A 19,567-nucleotide genomic window follows, 5' to 3' on the forward strand; every position below is an offset into this window, starting at 1 on the left:
TACACTTTTTTTTTCAGGTGTTGGTAAGCTACTGCAACTGTGCAGAAAGGGAATGATTTGATCATAGCTGTTCCTCCCACACATACAGACACTCGCAGAGCTGAAAGGGACTTCAGAGGTGACATGTGCTCTCCCTCCACCTCCATAGCGGGACTTCGCAATGAGGTGGCCACATAGGGCAACTGAGCCCTTGAAATACAGCTGGTTCAAACTGGGCTGTGCTGTGAAGGTAAAAAGCAAACTGGATTTTGAAGGCTTTGAGTGGACAAAAAGTGTCAAATCTCATGAAAACCTTTCAGAGTGATGAATGATATAAATGTGAATATGATAATATTGTTGATGTACGATTGGGTTAAATATGTTATTACAATTAATTTCACCTGTGGGTTTTTACTTTGTTAATGGGGCCACTAGAACACTTACCATTTACATTTGAATTCTATAATTTAAATAGAATTCTATTTGCTCTGTTATTCTACAGAAATCTATTCTGTAGAATTCCTGATAAATGTTCACCTAGGCTTTCTTGAAAACCTCTGCCAACTGAACATTCACTGGTCCTTAACACATTCATTCTCTTGCTGGATGGCTCTGGCTACTAGGAAGTAGTTCTTTTGGTTAAACCACAGTCTGTCTTTCTGCAGGCTTTGCTCACTGGGAAATATGATGCTCTAGGGTGTCCTTCCAACACTGACCTTCAACTATCTTTCCACCCCCTTCTGCCTGTCCCAGATTTCCCGGTCATCTCTTGTTGCAAGTAAATACCTCCCGTTGGTTTTATTATTTCTTGCACAGTATGTTTTCCAGCTCTCTGATGATCCTTATCTCTCTTCTCCACACACACCTAAATTATCTGTACTCCTTCAAAAAGACAAATAAAACTTTTCTGGTGCTCTGGTTGGAGGTAAGGGTGCATGATGACAGTAAAAAGACCCTTACATTAGGAATCAGAGCTACATCTGCTTCCCATCTCTCCATCAGTGTGCAAGTAATTTCACCTTCTATACAAAAGCATATGAAAGAGCACTTAAAAGCAAAAACAAAACACTGCATGCTTCAGATACAGTCTATACCATGAACCTTTGTTTTTAACTTCCCAGCATTCATGTTTCCTGCCTGTAGAACCCTTCTTCTTCCATTTCAAATCGTGGTTTTTTTTCCAGTTGTTGGAATGAGGAAAGGTAGGCTCAGCCTATATCTCCAGCTTCAGGGCAGGTGAGGCCAGGCTTGGAGAGGCAAAGTCACAGACTGGCTCAGTGACAGGTATAGTTCTCAGCTGAGGCAAATGCATCCCATGGAAAAAGCCATCCCATGGAAAAAGCCTGCTGGAGAATAAAGCCAACAGAGGACGCAGACCTGAAATACACCAGGGTGGGGAATGAGACCTAATTCACATCATTCGAACTTCTGCTTCCAATTGTGCGTAAAGTAATACACTCTAAAAAGCAAAACAAAACTGAATTAATAAATGTCTTTTCTCCCAAGGCCAGTCTGAGGTTACAATTAAAGGCCCTGACTAATGCATTGTTGTCAGTCACTAAAATACTTCCAGGTCCCCTGTCTCATTTCAAGCTCTTCTGATTTGTCACGTACATACCTAACCTCACGGAAGAGCAGCAATATTTTGTAAATAAACAGAAGGACAGACATGTTAAGATGGTAGAAGGGAGTGATGACAGAACCCTACTTCTCTGAGTCTCTGTCCTTTCCTCTTAAGAAGTATATCCATCAGTCTTTCACTCACGTCATGAAAAAACTACATGGTCAACGTTTCATTTATTCAAGTTGTCCTTTCACATTAAAATGATACTTGTTATATTTTTCCTCTGAGGTGTGTGCCAAGTAATTAAATAACATTACAGTATGCCTCACTGTATAAAATCAATGTGTGTGCAAAAACAAATTGACGTCCGCTGGAATTCGCAGCACACTTCGTCTGCACTTCTGATTTTCAGTAGTCAGCACCTCCCAACATTTAAGCTTTCTGGTTCTTTCCCGCCCCCTGACTCCTAACAAGTAGGTTTTATTACAGCACACTAGAACCAGAAAGGGCTTTAAAACAATGGCTGCTGTCCTGCTTCCTCAGTGTATCAATAAAAAGTCCAGAAGATGGGAAGTGACTTTCTCAGTGTCCAACACATTTGGAGACAGGACCTAGACAAGAGTTCAATGCTCCTGAAATATGACAGATATCACACAGCATCAGTGTTCTAAGTGAAGCCCTCAGTTTAAAGGCCTCGTTTGGTTCTGCAAATCATCTCCCAATTTCTTTCACATGATCAGATTATTCTACCTTGGTTTTTATAAAGCGGGTTTATCTTGGTTTAGGCACAGAAGTTGTTATTAATATGAATAACTGCCACTATTTATGGACCAGGCATCTGCTATGTGCTTATGGGCACTACATGGCTCCCTCTTCCTAAAACCTCTTTGAGGTTGGCACTATTAGAATTCCCCTTTTATAAAGAAGAAAGCTAGGGGTTTGGAGAGGCTATGCACTCGGCCTAAATTAGATATGATAAATGGTAAACAGGTTTGAATTCAATTTCCAGCTCTGACTCCAGAGCCTGAGCTTTTAACATGAATATTGCATATCCTCAAGAAAATTAAGCAAACTTTCTCATTAGAGCGTGTCTGAAAGCAGATAAGGCTTTACAATTAGAGGTACTACTGCCTGAGACCTCACTAACCTGTAAAACTTTTCAGTATATTACCAGGGATGCTCAGGAATACCCCTATTCAAGTTCTCTGACCCAACTATTTAAATGCACAATATATAAAAGTCCATAAATTCATGTATTTCTAGGCTATGTGTTTATTATTTATACCAATTTTTACAGAAATTTCAGAAAGAGACAGAAGTGTAAAACAAGAGACAGAGGAGCAAGAGCCATCTCTTATTTCCACTGTGGCTTCTGCCCTCACATGTTGCAGACCACATTTATTTGTTTATTTAGCTGAGTGTCTCATTTTCAATACATAAAGAGGATTATACCTTAACAACTCTGGATTAGCTGTGCTCATAGAGCAGTTAGCTATTTCTGTGTAACAGATTACCCCAAAACTTAATGGCTTAAAACAACACACACCTTTTCTTTTTCTTTTTTTTTTTTAAGAAATTGACAAAATCATCTTAAAATTCATATGGAAATTCAAGGGACACATACGCAAAACAATCTTGAAGGAAAAAAAGTCAGAGGACTCACAATTCCCAATTTCAGAGCAGCAGAAATTAGACAATGTGGTATTAGCATAAGGATAGACATATAAATCACTGGAATAGAGTTGAGAGCCCAGCTATAAAGCCTCAAATTTATAGTTAGTTGATTTTTGACAAGGTTGCCAAGACAATTCAGTGAGGGAAAGAACAGTCTTTCCAACAGATGATTCCGGGACAACTGGATATCCACATACAAAAGAATGAAGTTGAATCCCTACATCACATATATATACAAAAATTAACTCAGAATGGATCAAAGACCTAAATGTAAACGCTACAATTATAAAACTCTTAGAAGGAAACATAGGTGTAAATCTCCATGACCTTGGATTAAGCAGTGGTTACTTAGGTATGACATCAAAAAAAGCAAAAGCAATGAAAGAAAAAAATAAACCTGACATCACCAAAATTAAAAACATTTATGCTTTGGGCGGCCAGTTAGCTCAGTTGGTTAGAGCGCGGTACTCTTAGCAACAAGGTTGTCGGTTCGATCCCCACATGAGCCACTGTGAGCTGCACCCTCCACAACTTTATTGAAATAACTATTTGACTTGGAGCTGATGGGTCCTGGAAAAACACACTTAAAATAAATAAAAAGTTTAAAAAGAAAATTTATGCTTTTTAAATGGCACCATCAAGAAAGTGAAAAGACAACCCACTCAAAGGGAGAAATCTTTGCAAATCATATGTCTGATAAGGGACTTACATCTAGAACATATAAAGAACTATTACAACTCAAAAATAAAAAGACAGATAATCCAATTAAAAACGACAAAGTATCTAAACGAACAAATGGAGATATACAAATAGTCAATAAGCTCATGGAAAGATGCTTAACATCATTAGCCAGCAGGAAAAAAAAAATCAAAGCCACAATGATATACAACTGCATACCCACTAGAATGAGTATAATCAACAAGATGGATAAAAAGTGTTGGTGAGGATGTGGAGAAATTGGAAATTGCATATTGCTGGTGGGAACGTAAAATGGTACGGCCACTTTGGGAAAACATTAAGCAGTAGCTCAAAAAGTTAAACACAGAGATCCAGGAATTCCATCTACAAGTATACCCAATATATATGCCCAAGAGAAATGGAAAACTTATGTCCAGCCTTCATCAGGGAGCAACATACAACTCTCCCAGAAGGCAAAGAAGCTGAAAGAGGACCCAGCAGTTTTAGTTGCTGCAGGCTCAGGGGCTATTCCAGGCCAACCAGGTGATGCAGCAAGACACCTATATGCGTGAGCTGCAGCCGTGCCTTATATCCTGCGACAGCTTCCTGAGCCTAAAGGGCAAAATAGTTACAGTTCCATTTCTGATTTCCAAATCTCAGGCAAAATGTCTCTTGTGATCCACGATCATCCATAACTGTGTAAGAAAGGGAACTCTGGAAAGCATCGTTCCATTCAACCCAGTTCGTACAACACAAATGGACCTCAATTATTATCATTAAAGAATTGGGAAGCCAGATGTGTAGTGCACAGCATTCCCTAAATTACATTTCACCCATAGCTAGACATGCAAGTTGTGCTACGCTCCCTGGTCTAAATTTCTCTTAAATGTAAGAAAGCTTCATTCAGCAAGATGTATGTTTTTTAAATAAGGTTTCTCAATCTTAGCACTACTGACATTTTGTGCTGGGTAAGTCTTTGTAATGGGTCGAGGGAGCCTAGGAGTGGGGAAGCTGTTCTGTGCATTGTAGAGTGTTTAGTAGCATTCTTGGTCTCTACTAACTAGATGCCTGTAGCACTTTCCCAGTCTTGACAATCAAAAATATCTTCAGACAATGCCAAATGTCCTCTGGGGGCAAAACTGCCTCCAATTGGGAAGCAGTACTTTAAATGGTGCTAAAAATGCAGCATCTTTGTTTTACAATGAACTCATTTTTAGTTGAAAACAGATTATATATTATGGTACTTATACATTTAACTCCCTAGATGTTTTTTAACTGTATAAAATCCTGCTTTACATAAATATTAATTCACTACATTGGAAGAGAGACTCTCTGCTGGTTCAACTTTGAGTCAAAGCTTAAAAGCATGCTCGGTTGGTCAAAGTTACTAATCAAAAACACTAGAAGTGTGTTAGCTTCAGAAGACTTCATCTTTTATCTCAACAAGTGGAAGGATACAGCAGAGCATGGCTGCTCTTGGGCAAATCTATATCCTATTTCAAGAAATTTAGTAAACTACTTCCCTTAATATCAGAGGCGACAGAGATGATACTCTTACAACCGTGAATCATCTTTCTTGACAATCTCCAATTCCCTTTCATTCTCATAAGCAAATGAGGGCCTGTGGGGTTTCTGTTTTAGCATGGAATGGTTGTTCTTACTCAACCATATACTGTGAGTGGCACACCCTGAAGCAGTTTAATATATTCCAAAAATGACGAGCTGAACAGGTTATCGTTATCAAAAGAGAAGAACTAACTGGTTGCGTCTTGCCCCACGTCAAATCATACTCTAAGCCAAGGACAGAAAACTCGAATATCTTCAGGAGTCAGGGAGGCAACACTACACTCACAGTGAGTCTTGGGAACTATGGTGAACTGGAACGGCTATGCCTACCCAAAAAGGTGAAACATTTCTGCTTATAGATGTCATTCAGGATGGTGTGATTGCTGAGTGAAGCCCAGAGACTGCGTATTTATATGAAATTAGTTGGCAACTGATTCAATTTTTTAACATTATTATAAGGCAGCATCATATAGGGAGAAGTGTGTGTGTGTGAGTGTGCGCGCGCGTGGCGCGCATGTGTGTGTGTGTAAAAGCAGGGCTCATTTGGTCAAGTTGAAGTGGATGCATTTGTGTATATGTAGGCCTACATTGTTTATGTCTATCTATGTATCTTACACCATGTGAATGTGTCTGTAGGCTGAATCCGCCCACTAGGGGGCTATATGATTTTTATCTAACCAACCAAGAAGCAATCAAGTTTACTACTAACAAGGGAGGTCAGGAAACTAGTTATTTCAGAGGACTTTTCTCGCCCCACTCAGCCTCCGTTTCTCAATAACTCAATATTGCCCCACACGGTCAAAGTAGCCATGGTAAGCTTACTGTGAAACAGATCAGTCATAAAAACGTATTTCCAATGATCACAAGAGAAAACTGAGGATCAGGGAGCTTACACGCCTTTTCCAACGTCACAACGCTTGGAAGCAGTGAGGTCAAGGCTCAGACTCAAGTCTCCTGAAAGCTCACGCGATGCACTTTGGCTACTGAGTAATTATGTCTAGGGCACTGTCAAAATCACCTGCCTTAAATTAACATAAATCTATGAAGGCTCTGTGTGCACTCTTCCTTCTTGAAAAAGACTATTTTATCCTGCACGTCCCTAGTTGGAAGCTTGACAAAATGTTGTACTGATAATAAATTATGCTGTATTGTGTGTGCATTAATTTCTTGGCTAATAGTTCAGTTCAACACATTGTAACCCCCTTCAGAGCCATCACGATCTGGAAGTGTGGGCTTTACTGCTTCTAAATATTTGAATTCCAATTTCGAGGCCTGTCAATCTACCCGGACTCATAAGGTGGCTTAACCTCATTTTCTCTGCTTCATGACAATATTGTTTAGTATTCGCTAGGCTGCATTTGACACAAGGAAAGTTTATATTACATTTAGTCAAATAGATCGAACGCTGCTAAAATGGACCCCTCTCCCCAAATTTGCATAGCATTGCATTTTTTTTTTTCTTTTCCTTTTTCCCTCTGGTGAGTCTGTTATCAAAGCAATTACAGTTTATCTACAGTGGGAGGCTGTCAAATGCATAAAACCCAGTGCGGTGTGAATCTTAGGTTTTGAAGAAAAGATTAAAAAGAGTTGCATTTCCTCTCCTCAGAGTCCTTGTATAGAGGAAGCACTTAGCTATGCAGGTAACTTGGCTATCTGGTAGCTTCCTTTATGAAAAACGAAGTGCTATATACAAAAAAATCTCACATTTCTCCCCACTCTGTCCAGTGATTTTCTGCAACTTTTCTTTCTCATTTTATAACACCATTTCATAAGTAAGAAACATGCTAAAAATCAAGAAATAATCCTAATTCTTAGATTGCATGAATAAGGAAAAGGGAAATCTCAGGAAATCATGTCAGTTCTCACTTCAGAATAGCTCTCAAATTCATTCTTTCCTCCATCTCTAACTTTTTATCCTATTACTGCCCTACTTTCTTTTCTAGTTTGAGTCACACACTTCAGTCTTCTAGATTACAATGGTCCCTTTCTTGTTTATATTCTCCCACCCCCAATCCATTCACCACCCAGCATTTGTGGCAGATACTGTTGGTTGTTCTCCCAGTAAGTAAGTTTCTTACTTAGTAACAGAAACTTGATTTCCCCAGTCTCTCTTGAAGCTAGAAGTAGCTAACTGTTTGGAAGTTAGTGGGCAAAACTTCCAGGAAATGGAACCAGGACCAGACAGAGGTATCACATGACATAGTGCCCTTCTCTCCTCCCATCCATGCCCTGTCTGGAAGATGGAAGGGATGCTGGAGCGCTAGCAGCCATCTTGTATATGCGAGGATACAAGCCAGGGCCAAAAATAGCTGAGCAAAATTACCAAAGCCTTGGTCCCTGATGGTTTTATGAAGTTGCCATGTCAGCCTCACACTGCCTTCTCTACATTTTTCTGTATTCTAACCCATTCTGATGTGTTTGAACCAGTGTTGGGGCAGTTGAAAAAAAAAATCTTTGATCAAGCATGCAAAGTGATCAGTTTAAAAGGTAAATCAGACCGACTCACTAACCTTTGTAAGTCATTCAGATTCTCATATACTTGCCATGGCCTACAGGGCCCTGATGATTTCAGACCAATCTCTATCCAAGTTCCCTTCACAGCATTTTTTGGGGTGGGAGGGTGGGGGCTGGAGGTGCCTCCTTCCAGTGGTTCATACTTGCTTGGACTTTTCCCCACATACTTCTGCTCTCAGTGCCATGGCAGTGTGGCCGCCCCCTCCCCATTCTTCAGATATCACCTCCTTAGCACTTCCTCTCAGGTACTCTCTCAAGCTTTCCCTAGCTAAGGGCAGCTTCTCAGTGTAGCTGTTCACCACGTCTGCCATGTTGGCCATAACAGCACGTATCACAGTCCGTTATTGTCACATTTACTCCCTTCTTAGTTGTCTATCTCCACAGAGTAGAGCTCTTGGTTGCTATAGAAGCACAGAGGGTCTCAACAAACACCGGTTAAATGAATGCTACATGAAGACACCTGTGTATAAAACCACTGCTCTGGCCACATGTAAATCTGACTACACAAGGCCTTCAGCTAAAACTCATCCTGTAGTTATAAGAGAAACTCCATCATCTAGTAAATAAGTCAGTTTGTGATCTGGCCTTGTATCTATTCTCCACTAACCACACTTCCTAAAACATATCTTTTGCTCTCCTCACTTTGCATATGCTGTTCCCACTAATTAAAATATTCCCTGCCTGAATCCTAAGCCCTTGAACATTTCCCTAAGGCATCACCTCCTTCAGAAGACTTGCTGACTCTAACCCCCAACTCTGTGTCAGTCGCGCCTTCTTACAGAGGTGTGGACATTATCCCAATAAAGCGGTGTGCTTAGGCAGCGAGTGCTCCAGTTTGGGGGTCAGACAGCGTAGGTTCCAGTCCCAGATCTGCCACTGCCTGTGTGACCTAGAACAAGTCCAGTTGTCATCTCTACAAACTGAGATGATGGTAACCTGGGACAGGATATATGACTGACATCACATAGTGTATGTAACACTTGGGAAGATGTCAATCAATAGTGACCATATTATCATGAATAATTACTATCTAACAGCGCATAACCGGTGTAGGCTACTATCATATTTTTATAGTGCAACAAATAGGATGCATCTTCTTGATGGTCTTTGCACTAAAATGTTTGGTTCAAGAAAGAGAAGGATGTGTCATTATGCGTCTTTCTAACGCACAGTGTTGAGCACCGTAACTTGCACAAGTGTTCAATTGATAGTTGAATTTACTACTATGATGATGATAGAGTCAATTTAATAAAATACAGTAATGAGTGCAATCCTGCGCCTGGCATTACGCTAAAGGCACAAGAGCTAACAGATTGACTCTGGTGCTCCCCTTCATAGAATTACGGTATATTAGGAGCAGATAAGCCAACAAATAATTGCAACTGTGAGAAATGTCATGAAGGGGAAAGCACGGATAGCTCTGGGAACATACAACAAGGGGATTAAACCTTATCTAGAGGGACAAGGATTCATGCCGTCTGCATCTGTGAACCCTCCTAGAGCCCCCACAAAGCCTCACACATGGCAGGTGTTCAATGGCTGTTCATTAGTTTCTCTGTAAGAACTGTCTAGCATACGTTATTCTGTTTAATGTGATTCCCTTTCAAACTTTAGCTCTCCAGATACCCATCAGATTTCACAACCTTGATGAAGCTTGATGTTCAGTAGAGGATTGGATGCCCTCCAAAAAAAGGGAAAAGTGAAATCTGTGACCAAATGCAAATATCATTTTACTGACTGTTGTTTAGAAGGAAACCCATTATCCTGCCAGGCCAGAGGGAGAAAAGAAAATGTTTTAAATTAAACAAACAGAAAGGAACACTGACCACAGGGTAGCTGCTGGGAGCATGGGAAAAACACAGGCATAGGAGAAGAAAGAAGGAAGCAGAAAAATTACCAGAAGTAAGTGCAAATGCTGGGGAATGGTGCGGGGGGTGGGGGAGGGCAAGCTATATAAACAAGTTATATAAATAATTATAAATAGCTGCAAAGGCATAGATTAGAGGTTTTGAAATTTTCTTCCAACCTAAGATGTTGATGCCACACAGCAAGCCCATGAATCTAAGCACAGACTATAGAATAATGGGTTTAAAGTACATGCGTTGGTGGAAAACAGAATTGGCTTGAATTTTGATAGCGATATGTGAAGGCCATGTGACTTGGATAAAATAAGTTCTGTTAACCTTAATTTCCTTCTCTGAAAAATGGAGGTAACCCCTATCTCATAAAGTTCAACCCCACCTGGAAAAAAAATCATAGGAACCTCTGCTGAGGGTTAAGTTTCCTGTCAATGATGCAAAACTAGTTTTCTCTGAAAATCATCAAGCTTTTCAAAAGGCAGCAGACCTCAACTTTCCAGTGCCAACAAGGTGGTTTCAGGTAAAGCAACTACCAGGGTGATTGCAGGAGGTGGGAACTGCTAGAGATGAAGGGATTGATTGGAGTTTCTATCTGAGCTGTGCTTGCTGAGCTTGTCCATGACAGGGAGCAATCCAGTCTCCACAGACACATTTCACTGGACACAGAATAACTCCATATTCCCAGCCCCAAATGCCATTCAGGAAAGAGGCGTGAGTTGGTGTCATTAGCACATGCTCCTGTATTTTAATGGGGCATTAAGACTGATTTATGCGACAGCATTAAAGGAGAAAAGTTATTCAAGAATTACACCTATATATTGGCACTTAACATTATCTTGCCAACAAGCCTTCCTAAAGGATGAATGCCAATGTCCCCAATTCAGGAAACTTCTATTTCATTGTGCCATCAACTTGATTGGTCAACAAAAGAGGAGCACACAGGAAATCGGGTTCATCTCGGATGTTTCTTTTCTGTAATGAAGCTAATGCTACTGCTGGGGAACTCTACTGTTAGCAGAGAACAAAATAATACTTATTCTCCTGAATTTCTAAGAACAGCCTAAAGGCTGCTGTAATTCCTTTTAATAGAAATGCCTCTTTCTTTTATTGGTAATACTTTAAGATAATGGTATAATCACTATTGATTTTATGACCACTCATCATGACAGCATTAAGAGAGCTCGACTCCCTATTTCTTTAAAACAGTAAAGTCAAGGAGAACAACACCACACGCTATCAACCACTTTATACAATTTCCCCTCAGCATTCATTTCTCCTAACTCCCGTTGGCTATTCTACCTCCCCTTTCCTAATGATTGTCCCATCACCCTTATCATTAATCACCAGTGGTTCTATTAGAACACTGGAGGGGAAAATTACAAAAATTATGTCTGCTAACATCAGGCTCGCTCCATTGAAAATATAGGGGGGAAATCGTTTTTAGAAAAGACCCTGAAACAACTGGTTAAGAAGAGTTTTTTCGGTGCCTGAATGGGTGTTGATGTGAGAAGAGGTAACTATTTAGGGATTTATTCATAAGCTATTTGTTTAATCTCTGACTTGCCCATTAACCTTAAACTATGAAAACAAGATCAGACTCTGAATGTTCACCAATTAATCCAAAGTTCATATTAATATTTGCCACATAAGGTGCTCAATCAATCCATCAAAATAACAAATCAACAGGCGGCTTAGTTTGCCAGGACTGTTCTCCATTACTCCTTCTTGTTAGGGGACTGAAATTAATAGGTAACTATCCTTTGATTTGGCTTTATTCAGACCTTCCCTGGCTCACATAGCCTCTCAAGTTTATCCCTGGACTTTGAAGCAAAGATCAATCCATTACACAAACTGACAACAGAATATTCATCAAGATAGACAATAAAAAATGTAATTTGAAAATTTGAGAGCTGGAAAGGCAAGACATTGCTCAGAAAAACTCAAGTCTCTATTTATGTTCTGACCCACTGGATCACAATTTTATTTTCAACACAGGTATGGAATTTAAACCAAACATTATGCATATATATATACACACACACACACACATTGCAGTATAAGATTCTATTATTATTATTATTATTATTATTATTATTATTATTTATCAAGGCAAGAGCATCTCAAGATGAGGAACATGTTTCACATGTGAAGCATGAAGCATATGCTTGCTTGGAAACTCTGGGAATACACTACTGTTTGTGTTAACAGCACCCTGCCCTTCCAAAAACACATGTAATAAGGCCTCCAGATACTTGTAAACATATTGTACTTTTACTTTCCATCTAAACACAAAACATCTCCCAGGTGTTTGTCACTTTTATGTACTAAAAATAAGGTATATGGTTTATATCCATCGATCTCTCACATCTCTGATTTCACATCTTGTTAGTTTGAAGTGTATCATTTATTTTATCTTTTAGTCTAACACCATGAGTAATTTCATATAAGAATCAGCTCTAATATGCTCATATCTCATCAAGAAAGATAATGATTCTGCCAAGAAGATATATTTCTTTAGATGTGATTCTTTAGTGAAGGAGAGCTTTGTTGAAGCAAAGTGAAAGTCTAGAATGACATTTCTGATTTTCATAGACTTAACTGATCTTCCCGTATTCTCAGGAAAAAATGACTCTGTCAATCAGGGAAACATTCAATTTAAATGACCTATGTTGGTATTGTTACCTATAGCTTCCCTTTATGCCAAACATCTAAGCTGATAAATTTATTATTCAATAGTTGGTGGTTTCATCCGTGCTGGAAAATGAAAACAATTCAAGTAAGTAATCCCAGGGCACAAACTGTTATCAGATCATGAAACCTAGAGCTCCCAACCAATATTTTAAGCCCTGAAGTCTTTTGAACTGTCAAAGCAATGGGACAAGATTCATGATTTCACTCCTGTTTATAGGAAATCAGTTCTTTCATCATTTCTAAGGTAAGTATAAGAAAGAAACTGTGCCCATACAAGTAATTTGAGCAAAAAAGGAATGTTTTCGGTGATAGAGCCACTGGCCACATCTAAACAGTGAGGAGAATTGGGGCAAAAAAACTTAATTTCTGATTCTATCTATATAATATAGATATTCAGATTCTAGCATAACTCTAGTTTGGATGATTATAGAATATGTACCCCCAGCACTCCAGAGCCTAAATGAATAAATCTATTATTAAAAAATAATTTTCAGGAAAAGATCAAATGATTCTTACATAGATATAAAAATAAACATGTGCTAAAAATTCTATTCAACTCGTGCGAGAACCAGCAGACGTTATAACCTGTGCAAAGGAAAAGTCACAGACACATACATTTACATAAAGAAATCTTGAAATGAATTACAAAATGGAGGCAAAGGTGTGTGTGTGAACCTCACAGAGATAGAGTAGGGAAGCGAGTCAAATGAATCTCTACCAGATCAGACAGAACTTGCATGCCTATTAGATACCTACAGTTTACAGAATTTTAAAATAGCTGCCATAGAAACAGAATATAAGGCATAAAGTGGAAAGGTGTGCCATAGATAATGCCTACTTTTCTAGTGAAGCACAAAGTAAGAACTAGGAAGAGGAATAAGCAGGTAACAAGCTGTAAACACCCTCTCTGGTTATCAACAGGAAGCCCACCCAGCTCAGACATAATCACCTGTATCTTGACTAGCTGTTGCCTCTATTCCACACATACCTAAGGTATTACTGCTTGAACTAAGACTTGCTATTTTTCTACTTGCTCTGAAATAGTGACAAAGACATGGAGCAGACTGTCTAGACACAAACCCAGGATTCTAACAATGCTGTGCATGTACAGATGCCATTTAATTATTCAACTATTTCATGAATCTGTATGAAGTACCTGTACCAAGACCCTCTATTCCAAGGTCATGACATCTTAATTTTATAAGATAAAAGACAGAAACCAAAACCTCTCAGGAGATTTTAATGGGGAAGAAAACACCCTGACACTAAGTCTACCTCAAAGCAAAGGGACATCCCTGAAGAATACGTGTGTGATTCTCTGCCCAATATCACCACGTCTTTCCTAATTTCCTCCTCGCTTCACTTTCCTCCCATCAGCAGCGTAACCCATGTCCTATAATGACCAGAATAAAGGTTATGGTTTTCCCTTTCTGGGCTCTTTGTGACATCCCATGACTTGCAGCACCCCTAATTAAGATATGAGGGTGGGGACATTACCAGTCACTCTAGATTTATTAATTTCTTGCCACATTTAGATATGGCATTGTGCTTTAAAGAACCCAAGTTATTAATATACCATAGAGCAGATAAAAGAAACTAGGTCTAATAAATTGCATATCAGATACAGGAAACTAGATTTCTATCAAGCAGCCATAAAATGGCACTGACAAAAAAGAAAAAATGGAAGGTCAGCCAGGTATTCAAAAGTAATTTTTTAAGAAAACAAAGAGAACAATGAAAGACAATTAGTAAAAGATAGGCAATTCAGTCTATTCCAGACCAGAGAAAATAATCTTCAGTGCCTGGTTCCAAACTAGATAAAGAGGTTGAGGGAGAAGATATACAAACTTTCTTCCCTTTATTAAAATTCACTCCTCTGCTGTTTTAATATTGGGCCTCCATAGTAATAATAACAATAGTAATAATAATTATTATTATAGGATTTAATAGCTACCAAATGGGCTCATTATTTAGAACAGTTTTGAACTGTTAAAAGAAACTGAGGCATATTAAAGTTTATTTGAGCAAAAATTGATTCAAATTAGGCAGCACCAAACCAGAAGTGGTCAGGCGTGTTCTACCCAGAGGAGTTTCAGGAGAAATTTATATAGAGAAAAAGTGAAAGCAAAGTAAGAAAATGATTGATTGTCAAAACATAGTTGGCTATTTGCGACTGGTTGTCCTTAAGTTTTGATTTTGTAACCTTGAGGCATTTACAGGCTGGCATTAGTCACTGCAGTGACCTCCATGTTTAATTAACTGAAATTCAAGATAAAACTGGTATAAGCAAAGCTTGTTTGGCTTCCCATGGCTTTCTCCAAGGTTTTGTTTGACTTCATGTTGCCATCTGATTGTTAACCTTGTCACCCTTTGCTCTAGGCTAATAATTCTCAACTGGGATCCATTTTGCCCCCAGGGGACATTTGGCAATCTTGCTCTTTGTGTAAGAAAAAACAAATTTTAAATAAATTTTCTTTGTTTACAAAGGGAAAGGAAGAAGCTGCCCCCTCTCGCCCTCTTGAGTCTCCTAGAAGATTCAGTGGGCCTGAATCCTCTAACTCTGGATTATAGACAGATTTCTCCATGGACTAGAAACATCTCATCCGTAGTGTAGAGATGTCTCCAAAGCCACAGGCCCACAACCTCTTAAAATGTAAAACCACATTAATGGAGTTCATGTAGGAGCTCATCTCAAGATATAACGGTCTATGAGGGAGACTCGAGACGTTTTTTGGGGACATAAGAAGTTTCATGATTCATTCGGAGAATAACAATTAACTAAACAAATAGCTACTTGAATTCCCAAGAGAATTTTGTACTTGCTTTGCTGTATAAATTTTGTGATTTCTTTGACTTTGTAGCCTCCTACAGGCTACCTATATGCACGTAGACTGTTGTGTTAATTCAACAATGAACCTGTTTCCTTCCTTCCAGTATTGATGTTGATAGGTCTCTGTGTGGGTAGGGCCTTTCCTTCCCCCACACTGGAGCTATTTTTGTTATTATAGCAGTGGGGGGTGATGTGCTTGCTAGTAGGCTTCTAGTGGTTAGAGGGCAGGATGCAGCTAAATATCTATAATGCCTAAGACAGCCCCCAACAATGAAGAATTATCTGCCCGACAATATCCATAATGCTAACGTTAAGAAGCCCTGCTCTAGGCCAGTGGTCTTCAAAGGGGGCTATTGGAATAGAACACCAAATTTCTACTCATATATTGTAATAAACGCTGATGGTGTCCCGTCCAGATTTCCCTTAACCTAGCTGGTGCACCTGTCTTCCAGCTGCTGTAGATGGCTGCTAATGGCTCCCTCCTACACTACTGTACAGAGGAATGCCTATGATTGACAGGCAGCACCTGGCCAAAAGGACGCCTGGAACTAAGGAGTTTATGCCCTTCCTGGGAGGTGGTTGTCAAGTGGTGTTAAGTGAATTTACAGATTACCTTATCTAATGTTAGCTAAACTAAACTTTAATGAATGAACAGTGGCATTAGGAAACCCTGGTAAAGAAATCAGTGATCGAAGATTATATTAATGATGCAAACATGAGCAAACATCAAGAAAATGGCAGAACTACCACTTCTACTGAGCTTCTTTTTTCTGCCACATGAGGTAGACTCATGGTAAACATCCAGAGAATTCTGCTAAGAAATCAGTAATATCTACTGAAATCATTAAGAATTTTTTGAAATATGGATTTATACCCATAGAGTATCCTAAATATTTATGTTATTATTTGAGATATTAGCTAAAGGTATAAAACCTTCTTTACATGCAAGCAAATGTAAAATGCTTGTGTGACAGGCTGAAACATGGCTTCTGCCCCAAAAGATAGTCATATCCCAATTCATGGGACTTATAAATGTTACCTTACATGCAAAATTTAAAAAAGAGAAATTTTTGCCATTTTCTTAATGCGATTACATTAAGGATTTTGAAATGTGGAGATTATCCTGGGTTATCAGGATGGGCCCTGAATTCAATCACATGTATTTTTATAAGAGGGAGGCACAGGAGATGTGACAGACACAGAGAAGGCAATATAAAGAGAGGGCAGAGACTTGAAGATGCTGGCTCTGAAGATAGGCGTGGCATGGCCACATGCCAAGGAATGACAGCAGCCACCAGAAGCTTGAAGAGGCAAGAGATGGATTCTCCACAAGAGCCCCTGGAGAGAGCGTCACCCTGCGACACCTGGGTTCCAGCCCATTGAAACTGATTTTGGACATCTGGACCCCAGAAATGTGGGCAAGTAAATTTCTGTTGTTTCAACTCAGTAATTTGTTCCAACAGCCACAGGAAACTCATTTAGCTTGTTTCATCTAACTTTCTTTTGGGGTCTATGAAGGTTTAATAACTTACATGATGTTACTAATCTTTTACATATAACCTACAAATAATTACACTTTTTTTTACTAAAAGGCATATGAGTAAAAAAGAATAAACTTTAAAACGACTTTTCCCCAGAGGTACAAATTATTTAAGATATTTTTTCTGTTGTTATTACCTACGAAGTGTTTTAAAACATTTTGTATGAAAACATTAAATACCAACTTAAGCGAACTTTTAAAAAACATTAAATACCACGTCACATGCAAATCCAAACTTCCAGGTTCTCATGAAGACCGGGATGACCTGGCACCCCAGCAGTGCCATTGGACAGTAATGGACTAATGATGCATAGTAGCTGTCCTTTAGGGATGCGTGTCCTCCAGTTCCCACCCAGCCAGCTCATGTTCACCTTACCTTCCTAGCCCTTGGATGGTGCAAGTCATCCGTTTCTGACCTTTCCCAGTGTCCTTCTCCCATCATGTTCATGTTCCTTATCTCACAATTCAATTCTGTTTTGCTCTGTGATCAGTAGCAGCAAGTCCATGAGGACAAAAAAAAAAAAAAAAAAAGTGGATGTCACAGCCATTCAGTAGACAAACAATAATTAATACAGTAATGCCACATGTTTATAAACTAAAAACACTCTGGATCATTCCACTGAAATCTTACCAATCTTCTAGAAACTATTTCTGAGAAAGATGGCTGTTTGGAAAAATTTGCTTGAGAGTCAAGAGACCAGGGTTCCAGGCCCAGATGTATTTCTAATTTACGTCAGACGTTGGGCATGTGCCTCCTCCACGTCCCCATTACCACATTTTCTAAAGTAAAGCTAGGTTTTCGAGGGTGGCAGAGAAGAAAAAGTTAGGCAAGGTCAGTGTTCCGAAGATCCACACGGTCACACATCTGTGCCTGTGGAGCTGAGGTCGGGGAGGAAGAGAAAATCCAGACGCAGAGCGGCAGACCCCATGCCCACTCGTGCTTGGACAGACAGATTTTTATTTTGGCATCACCTACAAATCTATGCTGGGTCTCTCTGCTGCCTAACCGAGGAGCCACATTTCAAATCACTTCTTTCTTTTCTTTTCTCTTAGTGTTCCTTGCCTTCTTCCTCTTCCACTGCTTTTGCTTACTCCAAGCCATCATGCATACCTGATTAGCTCACTCTCCTGCTTAAAACATTTTAAAAACGTCTCGCTCTTAGGAGCAAGTCCAGTCCCCTTGCCATGGCCTGCAATCTTTGCATGGTCTGACAAACCACGGTCACCTCGGGGACTTTTGTTCTGCTAGTCCCTCTGCCTGTAACTCTTCTTACCCCTCTTCACTTATCCAACAACTACTCATCCTTTATATGCCAACACTAACACCTCTTCCTCGGGGAAGCCTCCTTACCATTTAGGAAGTTTTCATCTGTGAGCAAGAGAACACTATGATTTAAACAGTTTAAACAAAAAGAAATGTATCTCCTCACATAACAAGCCATCTGGAGAGAGAGCGTTCCGGGGTTGATTCAGGTGTTTAGTAACCTCGTCAGGTTCTGAGCTTCTTTCCATCTTTCTGCTCTCTCCTTATGTTTCTAAGATAGCTACGGCAGCACTGGGCATCACAGGGAGACCCTTAGCTTCCACAGAAGGGGGAAGATGCCCCTCTGTGTCTGTCTTTATCGGGATGTAAAACATTTCCCAGAAGCACCTCCCCAAACTTCTCACCTCCAACTGGCCAGCAGTGGTTATATATGTCTTTTTTCTCACTGCAAAGGAAGTAGGGAAATCAAATATATATTTCTCTTCTAGAATGAGAAGCAGACTCTGCTAGAAAAAAATTATTGTGTGCAACATATATGTGTGTGTGTGTTACATATGTGTGTGTGTGTGTGTGTGTGTGTGTGTGTGTACAAGATTAGGCTCTCCTAATGTAAGCAGTCCCAGGCTCTACGTTCCTCAAACTACTCATAAAATAGTAATGAGAATTATTTGGGTAACAACTTGGTCAGTGTCCATTTCTCCTACAAAATTACAAGTATCTTAAAAACAGGCCTTGGGTCTTACATACTTTTGCTTCACTTTGACAGTTCATGATCAGTCAACTCCAATTCCAGAGGCCTCCAGTAGTTCCCAAACTGCCAATAAACCAAAATATATGCTCCCCACAATTTATGACATTCACACTTCAAAAGTCTTAGGTCAAATAGGTTCACTATACCAGGGACAGAGAGTATGAAGTGAATGCTTGCCTGTGATCAGCCCAACTCTCTAGTTAGAATGCAGTTGCTGAATCCTGAGTATGGCCATTAACTTGCAATATGACCGTAGGCAACTACTTAACCTGGCGGTGTGTCCTTTTCCCAACTGAAATATGGTGATGATAACTTCATCAGGTTCTATTCATTCAATGAGCGTGTGGGTAAACCTCTCAGCGAACAGCTTGGCCATACTTAACCCAAATGACCGCTATCATTAACATCATCATAACATTTACTAGCAATAATGATTTTGTAGAGAGATACTTGCTTCATTTTTTCCTTACCTATTTCCTAACCGCAGGGGTCGTCAGCAAAAAGGAAACACAGAGACTCAGTAGTCCCCTCCGCTGATAAAAAAACGGGGGTGATAATGAGAACAAAGGGGCTGCGTCGGACTGTTAGGCCCAGGAGAAAATAAAATTCTTCACCAGCCTGCGGTCAAAGTCTAAGGGCTTTTGACATCTGCACAGC

The 19,567-nt window shown here is 39.6% G+C and overlaps 1 long non-coding RNA gene across 1 annotated transcript; it reads left to right on the top strand.

Annotated features, from left to right (window-relative positions):
- Positions 1 to 9,790: 9,790 nt before the first annotated feature.
- Positions 9,791 to 15,404, top strand: LOC141567127 (uncharacterized). Its single transcript, XR_012489521.1, has 2 exons — positions 9,791 to 9,877; positions 15,013 to 15,404. It is a non-coding gene; the product is annotated as an uncharacterized LOC141567127 (long non-coding RNA).
- Positions 15,405 to 19,567: the final 4,163 nt, after the last annotated feature.

The sequence above is a fragment of the Rhinolophus sinicus genome, linkage group LG10 (genome assembly GCF_036562045.2).
Source record: "Rhinolophus sinicus isolate RSC01 linkage group LG10, ASM3656204v1, whole genome shotgun sequence".
Taxonomy (NCBI): domain Eukaryota; kingdom Metazoa; phylum Chordata; class Mammalia; order Chiroptera; family Rhinolophidae; genus Rhinolophus; species Rhinolophus sinicus.